This window comes from Stenella coeruleoalba, assembly GCF_951394435.1.
Source record: "Stenella coeruleoalba genome assembly, chromosome: 16".
Taxonomy (NCBI): domain Eukaryota; kingdom Metazoa; phylum Chordata; class Mammalia; order Artiodactyla; family Delphinidae; genus Stenella; species Stenella coeruleoalba.
The window spans coordinates 26401470-26417193 of record NC_137162.1 but is presented as its reverse complement, the minus strand read 5'-3'; the positions used below and the strand labels follow the sequence as shown (position 1 = coordinate 26417193).

Genomic DNA, 15724 nt, shown 5'->3' with positions numbered 1-15724 from the left:
CATGGGAAGCCTAGGAGAGGGAGGATGGACACATCAGTGACCCACTTCCTCCCTCCACCAACTGGTCAGGCCCTAGGGAGTTCCCCAGCAAGTAGGTCTCCCCTGTAAATGTTGGGGCAGAAAACATAAGGTGGGCTTTATGGGGTATAAGGGAATGGCTGCTTCAAAAGAGAGGAATGGAATGGCTCCAGAGTAGAAAGTTTGGAAGTGGATGGCCAAGAGGGATCAAACCAGAGAAGAAGAGTCAGAAAAACAGAGTGGGGAACACTGGTTGGATTTCCTAAACCTTTGTAGTTTCTCCAGTAAAAGATATAGTTTCTCCTTGTAGACAGCAGCACCTTCCCAGCTGGTCCCAGATCTCGCTACTGAGACCCTGAAGAGGTGTGTTTTTTGTTTTAATGACAAACTTAACTGGACCTGGGAGTAGGCTCTTGATTCTGTGTCAGTTTTGTTAGCCTTGTCCATCATCCCCTTAATTATATCAGTCAGACCCTTAACTCAAAGAGGGCTCATTTGCTTGGCATGAGGGAAAGCCAGGAGGAGAATCTGTGGTTAACCCATTTCTTCCCCTATGAATAGTTTTTTGGAAGCAGAGTTCCAAGGGGTCATGTATGTGGGAACGGCTGAGGAGCCATCAAGAAAACAAGAGGGAGCTCTTCTCCTCAGCACTGCCTGTGGAGGTGGCAGCCATCTCCTACTAGGCGTCATGGCCACCCTCAGACCCCTCACAAAGCCCAAGATTATCAGAAAGAGGACCAAGAAGTTCATCTGGCACCAGTCAGACTGATACGTCAAAATTAAGCAGAACTGGCGGAAACCCAGAGGCATTGACAGTAGAGTGCACAGGAGATTCAAGGGCCAGATCTTGATGCCCAACATAGGTTATGGGGGCAACAAGAAAACAAAGCACATGCTGCCCAGCGGCTTTGGGAAGTTCCTGGTCCACAAGGTCAAGGAGCTTGAAGTGCTGCTGATGTGCAACAAATCTTACTATGATGAGATTGCTCACAACGTCTCCTCCAAGAACCACAAAGCCATTGTGGAGAGAGCAGCCCAGCTGGCCATCAGAGTCACCAATCCCAATGCCAGGCTGTGCAGCGAAGAAAATGAACAGACAGCTCATGCACACATTTTGTTTGTGTTAATAAGACCATAAAACTCAGCAAAAAAAAAAAAGAGGGAGCAGTTGTCAGTCCGTCAACTCTGCCCTGCCTCTCCCATCACTGTGCCCAGCTTCAATTCCCCATCACAATCCTGTCAAGCTCTGGTCATCTCTTTTCATTCCTCACATCTCTCACATCCATCTCTCAAAGTAATGGATTCTCAGCTTATGTGTATTGACCACTCAGTGGACAAACCCACTGAGTCCATCAATACACTGAAATTCTTAACAGGTTGAATTCAACAAATCTTCTGTATTATAAACTCTGTTGATATCCCAATATCCTCTACTTGGGTATTCACATCTGGGTGGGGTGGTGGCAATGGAGTGGTAGTACAAAAGAAGGATCTGGAGCTGGGGGGTACCCATCCCATATGTGCCACAATGTCTGCACCCTCTTATCCACTCTTTCTGGAATACCATGGAGAGACTGGGGGTCCCCTACTGTTGTTCCAACTTTCTCTAACCCCAAATCCATGCAACTAATTCTAGGAAAGGGGGGATTAGGAGTTGGCCCTACTGAGACTTCTTTGGTGACTCTCCTAAAAAATCATTCCATAAAGGGGCTATTCCTGCATGAGGCTGAGGAAATACAGAGGTGAGAAAAGCCAACTGGGAGGTGCTCAAATGTAGCCATACAGAGAGGTAAAGGGGAACATGAATGGTTGTCCTGGTTGGTGTCTTCAGGCCAGATCTAAGTGGAGAGGCTGGCTGCCCTTTCATTCCATGGACCAGGGTTGGCAGAAGTTTCCCAGGTTTCTGAAATTTTCAAACCTTCCTCAGACTTTGGGCCTCCTTCCACATAGTGACCAACTGTAAAAGCTTTGAAAGGAAAAGGTACCATGCAATTGTCTTTAGGGAAATCTTAACGGGGGGCGGGGGGGGGGCAAAGAGGTGTGAGGAGAACTGGTGCCTCACTCAGCATCCAGCCTAGAGGCGTGAGGACCCCCAGAGATTGAATGGGTAGGAAGCAGCCTGAGGCTCTTGCAGTTTGTAGAAAAAAGAAAGGAGGCATGAGGTAGTACCAGCTGCAAGGCTTCTACGGCTCCCAGTTCAGGAAGAGAATCCCCAGAGTGGGAAAGAAAAGAACCCAGCTGAATGGGTAGGTCCTGGCAAGTAAGGAAGAAACAGGGATCGGGGAGCTAGCTTGGTTTGGCAAAAAGACCCTTATGGGGGCTTAACCCTGATGGCTACCCCAGCATATTAAGACCACCCTCGGGAACAGTCCTACTTTGTTGATGATCATATAGGGGTTCATTTTCAAAAATGTATTTAACACTGAGATCAGCTCATTAACATCTGGGAGCTGGAGAAAGAAAAAGGGGGAGGGCAAAGACTAAGATGTGTCTGGCTTGCCTCACTGGCCTCATGGAGGCGGAAACTCCCCCTTGGTCCCCTTCCAAATCCTCACACGACAGACACAACACCCTCCCGTTGTTCTATAGAGAACAGTGGTCTGGATTCTGCCAATGCTGACCCTTCCCCGCCACCAACATTTGTGTGCCTGTCTCAATTTAAAGGCTCTTGGGGACTAGGCTGGGAATCAAATTCTCCATCATAAAGGGGCTTCTTTGGGAATTCACTGGCGGTCCAGTGGTTAGGACTCTGTGCTTTCACTGCTGAGGGCGCAGGTTCTATCCCTGGTCAGGGAAATACGATCCCACAAGCTGCACAGGGCGTGGCTAAAAAAAAAAAGAGGGGCTTCTTTAAGTAGGGACAGATTTCTCCTCTCAGAGTCAATGACTCCCCAAGAGTGGGCTTAGGTTTCCTCCATCCAATTGGAGGCACATGTAGTGGGCTGAATCATGGCCCCCAAGTGATATGTCCACCCAGAACCACAGAATATGACCTGATTCTGAATCAGCGTCCTTGCAGAGTTAATCAAGGTAAGGATCTCAAAAAGAGGTCATCCTGGACTAAGGTGGGTCCTAAATCCAAGAATGAGTATCCTTATAAGACAGAAAAGGAGACAACACAGAGACACAGAAGGAGAAGGTCATGTGAAGACAGAGCAGAGATTGGAGTGATGGGTCTACAAGCCAAGGAATGCCAAGGATTGCTGCTAGCCCCCAGAAGCTAGGAAAGAGGCATGGGATGGATTCTCCTCAGAGCCTCCAGAACAAACCAACCTTGTGGGCACCTTAGTTTTGAACTTCTGACCTCCAGAACTGTGAGAGAATAAATTTCTGTTGTTTAAAGCCACCAAGTTTGTGATAATTTGTTACTGCAGCCCTAGAAAGCTAATACAGACCCCAAGAATGAGGTGGGGTCTCCCTCATCAGGTCTCCCTAAGGATGGGGTATATACCTTGGGTGGAAGCTATCTTTTCTGGGTCAAACTCAGGGTAGCAGTAAAGAGCTGAAGGTCTCGGGAGGGCCCCTCACCAAGCTAAGGCCTTAGGCCATGAACTTGCACTTGCTGGTAGAGCTCCCTGCACTTGCCCAGGGTGCTATAAGGCTGTGGCCAGGGTCTGGAGCTCTGACCCCTCTTCCTAGAGAGCTGAGAGGCAAGGTCCCCATTGCTTGGCAATACCTTCTTCAACGCTGCTTTGGTTGCTAGGAGAGGAGCCAAGAACAACAAACAGGACCCAGGCTCTGGTGTTGATGGTGGGAAGAGGACCTGGCTTTGACCTTAGCCTGGGAAGAAACTGCTCTGCCAGGCCATGCCTTGTATAACTTCCACCCACCCCTCCCCAACACACACACACACACACACACACACACACACACACACACTGGAAGAGCATTTCACACCTCAAAGTACCTCCCTGGACTTCCCTGGTGGCGCAGTGGTTAAGAATACGCCTGCCAATGCAGGGGACATGGGTTCGATCCCTGGTCCGGGAAGATTCCACATGCCGCGGATCAGCTAAGCCCTTGTGCTACAACTACTGAGCCTGTGCTCTAGAGCCTGAGAGCCAGAACTACTGAGCCCATACGCCGCAATTACTGAAGCCCGTGTGCCTAGAGCCCGTTCTTCGCAACAAGAGAAGCCACCTCAGTGAGAGGCCCACGCACCACAACGAAGAGTAGCCCTTGCTTGCCGCAACTAGAGAAAGCCCGCGTGCAGCCAAAAATTAAAGAAAAAGAAGTAACTCCCTGTCATCTACTTCATCTGATCCTCCTACCCTCTGAAGCCCACAGAGCAGCAGTTATGATGCCCATATTACAGAGAAAACTAAGTTGCAAACAGGCAAGCTGGATCCTTGGCCAGCAGGTGAGAAAGGTGGGACTAGAAAGGAGACAGGCCTACAGGCTTTAGGCCAGCACCTTTCCCCTTCCCGTGTGGACCTGGGGAACCCCTCTCAGCTCAAGGATAGGACCCCCAGGCATGAGTGGACTACCCTAGCAGTGGGAGTTTAACTTAGTACTTAGGCATATGAACAAAGGACCAAGAGCACTGAAACTTATAAGGCAAAGGAGGTACATGTAAAAATAAAACATCCGGGGCTTCCCTGGTGGCGCAGTGGTTGAGAGTCCGCCTGCCGATGCAGGGGACACGGGTTCGTGCCCCGGTCCGGGAAGATCCCACATGCCGCGGAGCGGCTGGGCCCGTGAGCCATGGCTGCTGAGCCTGCGGGTCCGGAGCCTGTGCTCCGCAATGGGAGAGGCCACAACAGTGAGAGGCCCGCGTACCGCAAAAATAAACAAACAAATTAATTAATTAATTAATGAATTAAATAAAACATCCTTCTATTTTAATTAGCCCCAACCCTTCAAGAGGGCCTGCCTGCCCATCGATCTGGGGCATTCCTCCCAAGTGTTAGAAGGGTACCTGGAGACACACTGGATAAGAACTCACAAGGATTTAATCCTGCCTTTACCACCTATTGTCTGTGTAACCTTGAATAACTTTCTTAACCTCTTTGAACCTCAATTTCCTCAGCCATAAAAGAGGAAAAGGAATAGTATCTACATGATAGAACAGTTTTGAGGATTAAAAGAGAGAATGACTGTGGAAGAACTTATTTGTATGTTCTATACATGTCATTTGGAGGGCACTAATAGTTAGGAATCTCTTAAGATCAGTTTCTCTGATCTTAAGGAAACTGAGGATCAGAGGATAAATGACGGAGAAAGGGTCACAAAGTAAGTACAACAGAATTATATCATACAAAGAGACTAGATTTTAAAGTAAACACATAGGTCAAAAATTGAATCATATAGTCAAAACATGATAACACCTTAAATCATCCATAAAATAAGGTAGAGCTGACCTCTCAATAAGTCCAGCTCAGCCAGTTGGGAACCAATTGTTGTTTCAGTGGTTGAGCACCAGATTTGGCAGCTGGCTTGCTTTTAGGGTCCATGTTGCATGAAAAATGCTTGAATCATTGAACTCACACTTAGTGTAACTGAGATGCCATCTCCCTTCTCAACCTGCCAGTTGTTTAAAATGGAGTTGCTCTTTGCTGAGTGCAGACGGCTGTACTGGTCCTAAGTTAAACGTGTCTATGGTGCGGCTCCGTAGAGGTGGAAGCAAGATTCAAACCTAATAGTTGGGCCTTCCTCCCAAGCATTTGTTCATCCAGCTAGGAGGTCTTGACTGCTGTCACTGTGGGCCTGCTTCTACCTGAGCCTGGGCTGGGCTGCCCGCCCACAGCGCCCCCCCAACCCATCCCTCTCACTCTCAATCTGCTCAGAAAAGGATTCCAGCATGGGCTTTTGATGCTGTGATATATAATAAGAAATATGTAATTGGTCTTCGTCTCCATTTCTGGCACAGAGCTCCTAAAACTCTTGGAGCTTCATAATTGATAAATGTGTCTTGAGAAACATGTCTTGATATTCATAACAAATAAACCCGTTCAACTACACCAGAGTTTATGTTAATGAAGTGACTTTTGGAAAGTACCTAAGGTTGGGGCTGGTTGCCAGGGGAACCAACCTAGTGATCAGAGGGTTGGAACTTTCAGTTCACCACCTGACCTCCAGGGAAGGGAGAGGGACTGAAGGTTGAATCCATCACCAATAGTCAATGATTTAATCAATCATGTCTATGTAATGAGGTTTCCATAAAAACCCCAAAGGACTGGATTCAGAGAGCTTCCAGGTTGGTGAACCAGAATGAATCCACCGGGCAGAAGGTGGTGTACTCCAAACTCCCCAGGGAGAGAAGCTCCTGTGTTCAGGACCCTCCCGGACCTCTACCTATGTATCTCTTCACCTGGCTGTTCATTCATATCCTTTAATATCCTTTGTAATAAACTGGTAATCTAGTAAGTAAACTGGTTTCCTAAGTTCCCTGAGCTGCTCTAGCAAATTAATCAAACCAGGGAGGGGTGGCATGGGAATGTCCAATTAATTAGCCAGTCGGTCAGAAGCACAGGTAACAACCTGGACTTACGATTGGCATCTGAAGTAGGGGGCAGTCTTGTGGGACCAAGCCCTTAACCCATAGGATCTGATGCTATTCTCCAGGTAGATAGTGTCAGAATTGCGTTGCATTGTAGGACACCCAGCTGGTACTGGAGAATTGCTTGGTGGTGTTGAAAAAAACATAATGGAGATACCCACGGAGGTGATCCACATGTTGATCCCCAGCAAGGGCCTGAAATCTGGGGGAGACAGGATGATAATGAGCCACCAGAGTTCCCAGTTCCTCCTAGTCCCACTGCAGGCTGCTTCCACCTCACCCAGCAGGTTGGACTGGATTTTTCTTTTGGTCTCCTATCCATAGATAGTGTTTACATCCATGTCCTGGGAGGTAGAGGGAGCAGGGTCAGGACACTAGGAGTAAGTTAAAATTTGAGGGGAAGGGGGTTTCCTGCCCGGAAATCCTAGGGAGAAGGGACAGAGAAATGAGATTGGGTAGACTGATGTCTCACATCTGTGACTGTAAGGCCTGGAATCTGACACTCCCATGGGTGTGGCTCAGGTTCTCTGGGAGGCTGGGATTCTGGAGTGGGGGTAGGATCTGAGTCTGGGACTCAGAGAGAAATTCCCAGGGGTGGAGGGAGGGTTAAGTCCCCTCTGTGCCTGAAGGATGGACTTAAGGAAAGAGTGAAGGCTGTACATGTTATTTCCAACGGAGTAGCTGCTGTAGGAAATGGCTTCATACAGCTGCTTATTGCTTATGAAGCTGCAGATGTTCCAGCCCCTGGGGAGAAAAAGCAGGGGGGAGAGTGGGAAAGAACTCAAGGCCAGGTCAGAATGTGCAGAAAGGTTGCGAGTCAGTAGAGGACAGGTGGGGGTGTAGAAATTAGGAGAAGATGGATGGAGATGAGGGGTCAGGGAGGAGAGAGAAAAATGGAAGAGGGGTCAGAGGCAGATGAGAGGAACCAGGGTATAGGCAGGGCTTGGGTTTGGGGAGTTCTGGGTAATGAAAGGGGATGGTTCTTGGAGGGATGGGGCCCAGAAAGTCATAGTGGGGAGCAAGTTGCATAAGGTGGGGAGGGGTTACAGGTTAGGATAGGATCTTCCTGAGGAGACCAGAGGTGGCTCCTGGCCTGAGTGACTAGCTTTCAGACATGAGGCATGCGCACTGGGTAGGGGAAGGGCAACAAACAAGAGGAGCGTGGTCACACCCAGCGGGAAGCAGGCAGATAGGTGGTGCTGGGAACTGGAGTGATAAAATGAATAGCCCCTGCAGAACTCACACAGGCAGCCTTACAGGCTGAAGCCAGACAGAAAGAGCACCAGACTGAAGATGAAGGCAAGCAGCAGGTACAGTTATGTAGCCAGCCTCATATTTCAAGACCTGGGAGGGGGCCTGGAGGGAATGTGGTCTTAGGCTTCTGCCAGACATCCAGGTAGCTACTCACACGTCTTACCTCCCGCCCGTGTGTGCAGGGCAGGGAGGGGTGGTGGCAGGGTGGCCTCTGGAGGACAAACTTACACATGGAGTTCGCCTTATCTTCTTGAAGATGTCCCACTGGCTGTCCTTGTTTTTTAGAGACCAAGAGACCTTGCTCTCACAAGTCTAGGTCTAAGTGGGAGTAGAGGCAGAGTGGTGAGACAGAAGAGACCCAATTAGCCATGCCCCTCCTTATACTATCCAGAAAGCATCATGATATACTGATATGGGACAGGAAGGCTCCAGTGGGGTACTCCAGAGCCTCTCTGCTTTGCTGCTAGACTGGCCTACTTAATTTGCAGTTTCCTAGCTCTTAACCCTCCCGTTCCTCCAAACCAGTCCTTCCATTCCTCCAAACCAGTCCTCCCACACATCCTACTTCACAGTCCCGGCCACTCCCACCCTGGTGGGCTTTGAAGCATCTCCTGGGGTGACCTCCTGGCAGTGAGCAAGCTGGGAAAGGGGAGATGGAAGGACTGTTTCTGGTCTAACAGGTGGCTGGGGAGTGAGACGTCTTAGTCCTGCCCCCCTCCCCCCCACCCCCCGCCAACCTCCCAGGGCCTCTTGGCATATCACAATAGTTAATCCTTACTGAAAGCTTACTCTGTGCCAGGCATTCTCTAAACTCTCTATATCGTTTCATCCTCCTAACAATCCTCTAAGACAGGTGCTATTATTATCCCCATTGTAGAGATGAGGAAACAAGTTCAAGGAGGTTAAATAACTTGTTCAGTGTTATCCACCTATAAGTGGTTGGGCCAGGATTCAAAAAAGGTATGTCTCTAGCAAGAGCCCGTGCTCTGGACCACTGTGCGGTGATTACTTCAGGAGTCCCTATTTTAGTTCATGGCACCAGTGTCCTCCCAGTTCCTCCAAACCTTAACATTGCCTTCCATCCTTCCCACCTACTCACTCCCCATATTCAATAAACTGCCAAATGGTATCTATACTCCTGCTTCTCTCCCCAGGCCCACCACAAACACCCTAATTCAGGTCTTTATTACTTCCCACCAGGATTTTGTCTCTCTTGTGGTTAGTATTTGTTGTTATAAATGTAGTGTGAGTACATTAAAGGAAGTTTGAAAAATGGCAAAGAGAAGAAAAATCCACCCAGAATCCAATCATCTTATTCCCACCATTGTACTTTCTTCCCATGTATTGATACTTTTTCCCCAGGCAAAGACCTTTTACATAATTGCAGACATTTTGTATGATAATTTATCATCCTACTTTTTCAGTTAACATTGATCGTAAGTGTATTTTTCACATTCTTTTAACCGCTTGGTAAATATCTTTTTTTTTTTTTCTTTTTTTCTCGCTGTACACGGGCCTCTCACTGTTGTGGCCTCTCCTGTTGCGGAGCACAGGCTCCGGACGCGCAGGCCCAGCGGCCATGGCTCATGGGCCCAGCCGCTCCGCGGCATGTGGGATCTTCCCGGACCGGGGCACGAACCCACGTCCCCTGAATTGGCAGGCGGACTCACAACCACTGCACCACCAGGGAAGCCTGGTAAATATCATTTTGATGGCTGTATAGCATTCCATTCTTAGAATGTCCCATAGTCAACCAAGCCATTCTCCTATCCATCACTTTCAGGAGTTTCCAAATTTTCTGTATTATAAGTAATGCTGTGATTCCCAGAAATGAAATTAGTGGGTCAAATGTTGTGCACCTTAATACAAGTTGCTTTTCTGAGAGATTAGTTTACTTAAAGTGTATGAGATTCTAGTCTCTTCACATCCTTTTCAGCATTGAGTAGGATCATTGAATATCTTTGCCGCTTTAGTATGATTTTATTTACATACTTCAAAAACCAGGCAAAATCAATCATGGTGTTAAAAATTAGGACAGTGCTTACCCTTGCAGGGGAAAAATGATTGGGAAGGGTCATGAGAAGACTTCAGGGTGCTGGTAATGTTCTACTTCTTGATCTCAGTGCTGGTTCAGTTTGTGTGTTCAGTTGGAGAAAATTTGTCAAGTTGTATTTCTATGATATGTGTACTTTTCCGTATGTTACACTTCAAAGCATAGTTTACCAAGCGCACCAAAAGCATAAGCAACAAAAGAAAAAATAGATAATTTGGACTTCATCAAAGTTTAAAACTTTTGTGCTTCAAAAGTCACTCTCTGTATTTAAAATTGGCAAAAAAGAAAAGAAAAAAAAAAAAAAAAAAGACACTCTCGGGCTTCCCTGGTGGCGCAGTCGTTGAGAGTCTGCCTGCCGATGCAGGGGACACGGGTTCGTGCCCCGGTCCAGGAAGATCCCACATGCCGCGGAGCAGCTAGGCCCATGAGCCATGGCTGCTGAGCCTGCGTGTCCGGAGCCTCTGCTCCGCAACGGGAGAGGCCACAATAGTGAGAGGCCTGCGTACCGCAAAAAAAAAAAAAAAAAAAAAAAGACACTATCATAAAAGCAAAAAGACAACCCACAGAATGGGAGAAAACATTTGCAAACCATACATCTGATAAAAGACTTGCATCTACAATGTATAAATAACTCTTAAAACACAATAAAAAATATGAAAAAGAAAATATATATAATTGAATCACTTTGCTGTACACTTGAAACACAACATTGTACATTAACTATACCTCAAAAAAACAAAACAATAAAAAGACAATTAAAAAATGGGCAAAGGATCTGCAGAGACATTTTTCCAAAGAAGGTATACGAATGGCTAATAAAAGATGCTCAGTGGGGACTTCCCTGGTGGCGCAGTGGTTAAGAATCCACCTGCCAATGCAGGGGACATGGGTTCAAGCTCTGGTCCAGGAAGATCCCACATGCCGCGGAGCAGCTAAGTCCGTGTGCCACAACTACTGAGCCTGCGCTCTAGAGCCTGCGAGCCACAACTACTGAGCCCGCGCGCCTAGAGCCCATGCTCCACAACAAGAGAAACCACCGCAATGAGAGGCCTGCACACCACAACAAAGAGTAGCTCCTGATCGCCGCAACTAGAGAAAGCCCTCGCACAGCAATGAAGACCCAAGGCAGCCAAAAATAAAAATTAATTAATTAATTAAAAGAAAAAAGATGCTCAATGTCATTAGTCATCAGGGAAATGTAGATCAAAACCATGATGAGATACTACTTTGCACACTCTAAGATGGCTATGATAAAAAAAAAAACAGATGATAACAAGTGTTGGGGAGGATATAGAGAAATTAGAACCTTCATATATTGCTCATGGGACTGTAAAGTGGTGCAGTCACTTTGGAAAACAGTCTGGCAGTTGCTCAAAAGGTTAAACATAGAGTTACCATATGACCCAGCAATTCCACTTGTAAGATTTTAAATACCATAGAAGAAATCAGAAAGGAAAAGAGTGAACAATAAAAAAAGAAAAAAAATGAAGAGTGATCAAGTTAACCACATATAGACTAAATTTATAACTTTGGTATATGTCTGTGTAAATAAAAAGGTAGATCCTGACTCCCTACCCCCTACACCCGCAAAAAAAAAATGCAGGTGTGCTGGGAAATACATTTGCGTAAATATGATGAGTTACAATCTTTTTGTACAATTAAGGTATATACCCAAGAGAAATCAAAATATGTATCTAATCAAATACGTGTACCCAAATGTTCATAGCACCATTATTCATAGCAGACAGAAAGTAGAAACAATCCAAATGTCCCTCAACTGATGAATGGCTAAATAAGATGTAGTATATTCATACAATGGAAAATTATACTTGGCAATAAAAAGAAATGAAATACTGATACATGGGGCGACATGGATGAAACTTGAAAATATGCTGCTAAGTGATAGAAGCTAGGCACAAAAGACCATATACTGTATGAATCCATTTATATGACATGTCTAAAATAGGCAAATTAATAAAGATATAAAGTAGTGGTGCAGTGGTTAAAACTCCACACTCCCAATGCAGTGAGCCGGGGTTTGATCCCTGGTCAGGGAACTAGATCCCACATGCATGCCACAAGTAAGACTTCGCGTGCCATAACTAAGAAGCCTGCAAGCCTCAACTAAGACCCGGCGCAACCAAATAAATAAATAAATAAACATAAAAAAAAAAAGACAAAGTAGGTTAGTAGTTGCCTGGGGCTGGGATAGTGGGGGAAAATGTTGCATGACTGCTGCTGGGTATGGGTTTTCTTTTCTAAGTGATGAAAATGTTTTAAAATAGGTTTTGGAGATGTTCGCACAACACTTAAGAAATATACTAAAAGCCACTGAACTGTACACTTTAAATGGGTGAATTGTATGGTGTGTAAATTATATCTCAATAAAGCTGTTACATATTTTTTTAATTTACTAAAAGAAATCTTTGTTTAATAGACAAAAAAGAGCCATATTATTATTTTTTAATTTTTTTTAAATTTATTTTATTTTTGGCTGCATTGGGTCTTCGTTGCTGTGCGGGCTTTCTCTAGTTGCAGTGAGCAGGGGCTACTCTTTGTTGCGGTGCTTGGGCTTTTCATTGCGGTGGCTGCTCTTGTTACGGAGCACAGGCTCTAGATGCACAGGCTTCAGTAGTTGTGGCTCGTGGGTTCTAGAGCGCAGGCTCAGTAGTTGTGGCACATGGGCTTAGTTGCTCCACGGCTTGTGGTATCTTCCCGGACCTGGGCTTGAACCCGTGTCCCCTGCATTGGCTGGCGGATTCTTAACCATTGTGCCACCAGGGAAGCCCAAGAGCCATATTATTTAAATATACATTCGATTACTATATTTCTATGTGTTTTAGTCTTAGTGCTTCCTCCTCTGAAATTGTCCTTTACCCTTTTATCTAGTGAGGAGCCTCTTTATTAAACTTATTTTGCATTAATTAATTGTACAGAAAGATTGTAACTCATCATATTTGTTACAAATATATTTCCCAGCACACCTGCTTTTTTTTTTTTTTTTTTGTGGCCGGTATAAGGGGTAGAGAGTCAGGATCTACTTTTTTATTTACACACACATATACCAAAGTTATAAACTCAGTCTATATGTAGCAAAATTGATCACTCTTTTTGGGTTTTTTTCTTTTTTTATTATTCACTCTTTTCCTTTCTGATTTCTTCTATGGTATTTAAAATCTTACAAGTTTATCCTATCCACACATACTTCTAGAAAGGTGATGAATAGTATTTCATCTTATTTTCATCTGATTTTATTTGCTTACATTTAATTCTTTAATCTTATACAATTTATTTTATGATAAGATAGGATCTTTTTGTTTTGGTTTTTTAAGTTGCTAGTAGCATGGGCTTCTCGGCCCCATACTTGGTCCCCCTTCTCTAGTTCTATACACCACACTAAACCAATCTCACTTTAAAAGAAGTATCTAACTAGGTCACTTCTCTGTTCAAAAACAGTTGGTGGCTTCCCACTCCCTATAAAATTAAGTCTAAACTTATCAGCTTGGGAATTCCCTGGCCGTCTAGTGGTTACGACTCCAAGCTTGCACTGCAGAGGGCCTGGGTTTGATCCCTGGTCAGGGAACTAAGATCCCACAAGCCGCACAGTGCGGCCAAAAAAAATAAAATAAACAAACTTCTCAGCTTGTCATTCAAAACTCTCTACAATCTAGAAAGACTATGGAGGGCAGTTTTGCTGATTCCTTCTCTCCTATCCAGCAAAGTACCCACCATTCCTTCCCTTGACCATCCCATTTCAGTACCTTTCCTAAAGCCATCCCTCTACTTAGAATGTCTGTCAATCCTTGACAAAATTACCTGTCACAGGTCCACCTCCATTCCACAATCACAACCAATTTCACCTTCAGCAAGAAGTGTTCCCAGATCACTTTGGTCAAAATGAATTTCTCTCCCTGTAAGTCTAAAGCACTTCGCAGGTTTCTAATCCTGCTCCCTGATGTGTGCTTTTACTCAACATGTGGCTATGTCTGACTTTCCCGTTTGGGGAGTTTCAGGAGGGCAGGGACCAGGTCTTAACCATGACCGCCTTAGACCCTGCAGTGACAGTCCATTACATTTGGATGAAATTCAAACACCTTGCTATCTTTGTGATCTTAGGCAAGTTGCTTGGCCTCTCTGGCACTTAGTTTCTTCATATTAATGGGAGATAATAACAGGACCCACAACACAGAGCTGTGCTCAGCTTTCGATGAGATAATAATTGATATAAAGCATTTCTCACAATACCTGGTGCAGAATGAATATTAATCGCTATTGTCATCATCGTTATTGACACCATGGCATTGTCCCATCTAGCCTCAGCCTCTCTCCTGCCACCACTTTCCTTTGCTCACCAGGCCCAGAACCCACTGGTGTTCTATTCTTCCAACCCACTAAGCACTTCCCAGCATCAGGACCTATTTCCTCCCCATGAAATCCCCCTCCCCATGCACATTACCTGGTGGAGTCCTCCTAATCCTTCAAGTCTCAGCCGATACATCACTCCCTTAGAGAGGCCTTCTTTAACACACCAGTTTAAATTAGGTCTCTCTCTGGGACTTCCCTGGCAGTCCAGTGGTTAAGACTCTGCGCTTCCATTGCAGGGGGCATGGGTTTGATCCCTGGTTGGGGAACCAAGATCCCCACACGCTGTGTGGCACAGCCAAAAAAAAAAAAAAAAAAGGTCTCTATTATATATCTAACCTGCACTATTCAGTTATATATAAATTGTAATTGCATATATATGTAACTGTTTGTTTAACATCTATTTCCCTACCCAACTCTATAAGTCATGTTTTCTTATCTACTGTTCCATCTCCAGTTCCTGGCATGTTGTAGATGCTCACTAAATGTAGCTTGACTGGCTGAATGAATGAATGGACAGAGTACTTTATATAGCAGGTACTCAATGAATGTTTGGATTTTTTTTTTTTTTTTTTTTTTGGGGGGGCTACGTGGCTTGCGGGATCTTAGTTTCCCCGATCAGGGATAGAACCTGGACCCTTCACAGCGAAAGTGCCGAGTCCTAACCATTGGACCGCCAGGGAATTCCCAATAAATGTTTGAACTTTAATTCAAGTTAACCCTAGATCCTCTGCCATAGTAAACGCACTCAGACCTGGGCTTCAGAGGTGGGAACATCAGTTTGCAGAGATCACACCGAAATATAAAACCAAGAAAAACTCTGCACACATAAAATAGGGGAAAGGAATAAAAATGTTCATAGGAAGGCTCTTCAAGAGAGCAGAAACCATGATAGAAACAACCCAGATGTCCAGTGACAGGAGAATAAAGAACTGTGGTATAGTCACATAGTGGAATACTACACAGCCCTCAAAATGCATGAACTGCAGCAATATGAATCTTAGTAATATTAAGTAAAAATAATAAGCAGCCAAAAACTACATACAGCAGTATTCCTCTATAATAAGGTTAAAAAAAACTAAAAAAAAAATTGGAAATACATAAAGCTAAGATAAATTTATAAAAAGGAGAAGAGAATGGTGGATACCTCAGGAGGAGGATGCATTTCAGTTATTGCCAAGGTCCTAGCTTTCATGTGATAAGTTCTATGACAGTACTATAATTAAATAAATGTGTCCTGTGCACAGGGCAATGAAAAGAGTGTGCCATGAAACAAGGGTATGATTAATCTAATTCTGTGCACCTGACATCCATTAACGGCAAGGGAGAGAAATTATGCCTACTTTCTCCAGGTAGCCTTATTTGTTTGGGGGAGAGGGGGAAAAGTTTCTTCCTTCCCAACCCTCTCTGGGACTTTTCTCTAGGTTCTCCTCCTGGAGAGGTGAGCTGGTGGCAGGTGGGGCAGCAGGGAGAGGAGTAATACAGGGTTTAGCTACTTCAGGAAAAGTGTCCTGGAATTGGTGGAGTAGGAACCTGGA

At 45.2% G+C, this 15724-nt stretch overlaps 1 pseudogene across 1 annotated transcript; it reads left to right on the top strand.

The window, feature by feature from the left end:
• The first annotated feature begins 682 nt into the window (after positions 1-682).
• Positions 683-1156, top strand: LOC307175450 (large ribosomal subunit protein eL32-like; annotated as a pseudogene). The gene has a single exon. The product of its transcript is annotated as a large ribosomal subunit protein eL32-like (transcript).
• Positions 1157-15724: the final 14568 nt, after the last annotated feature.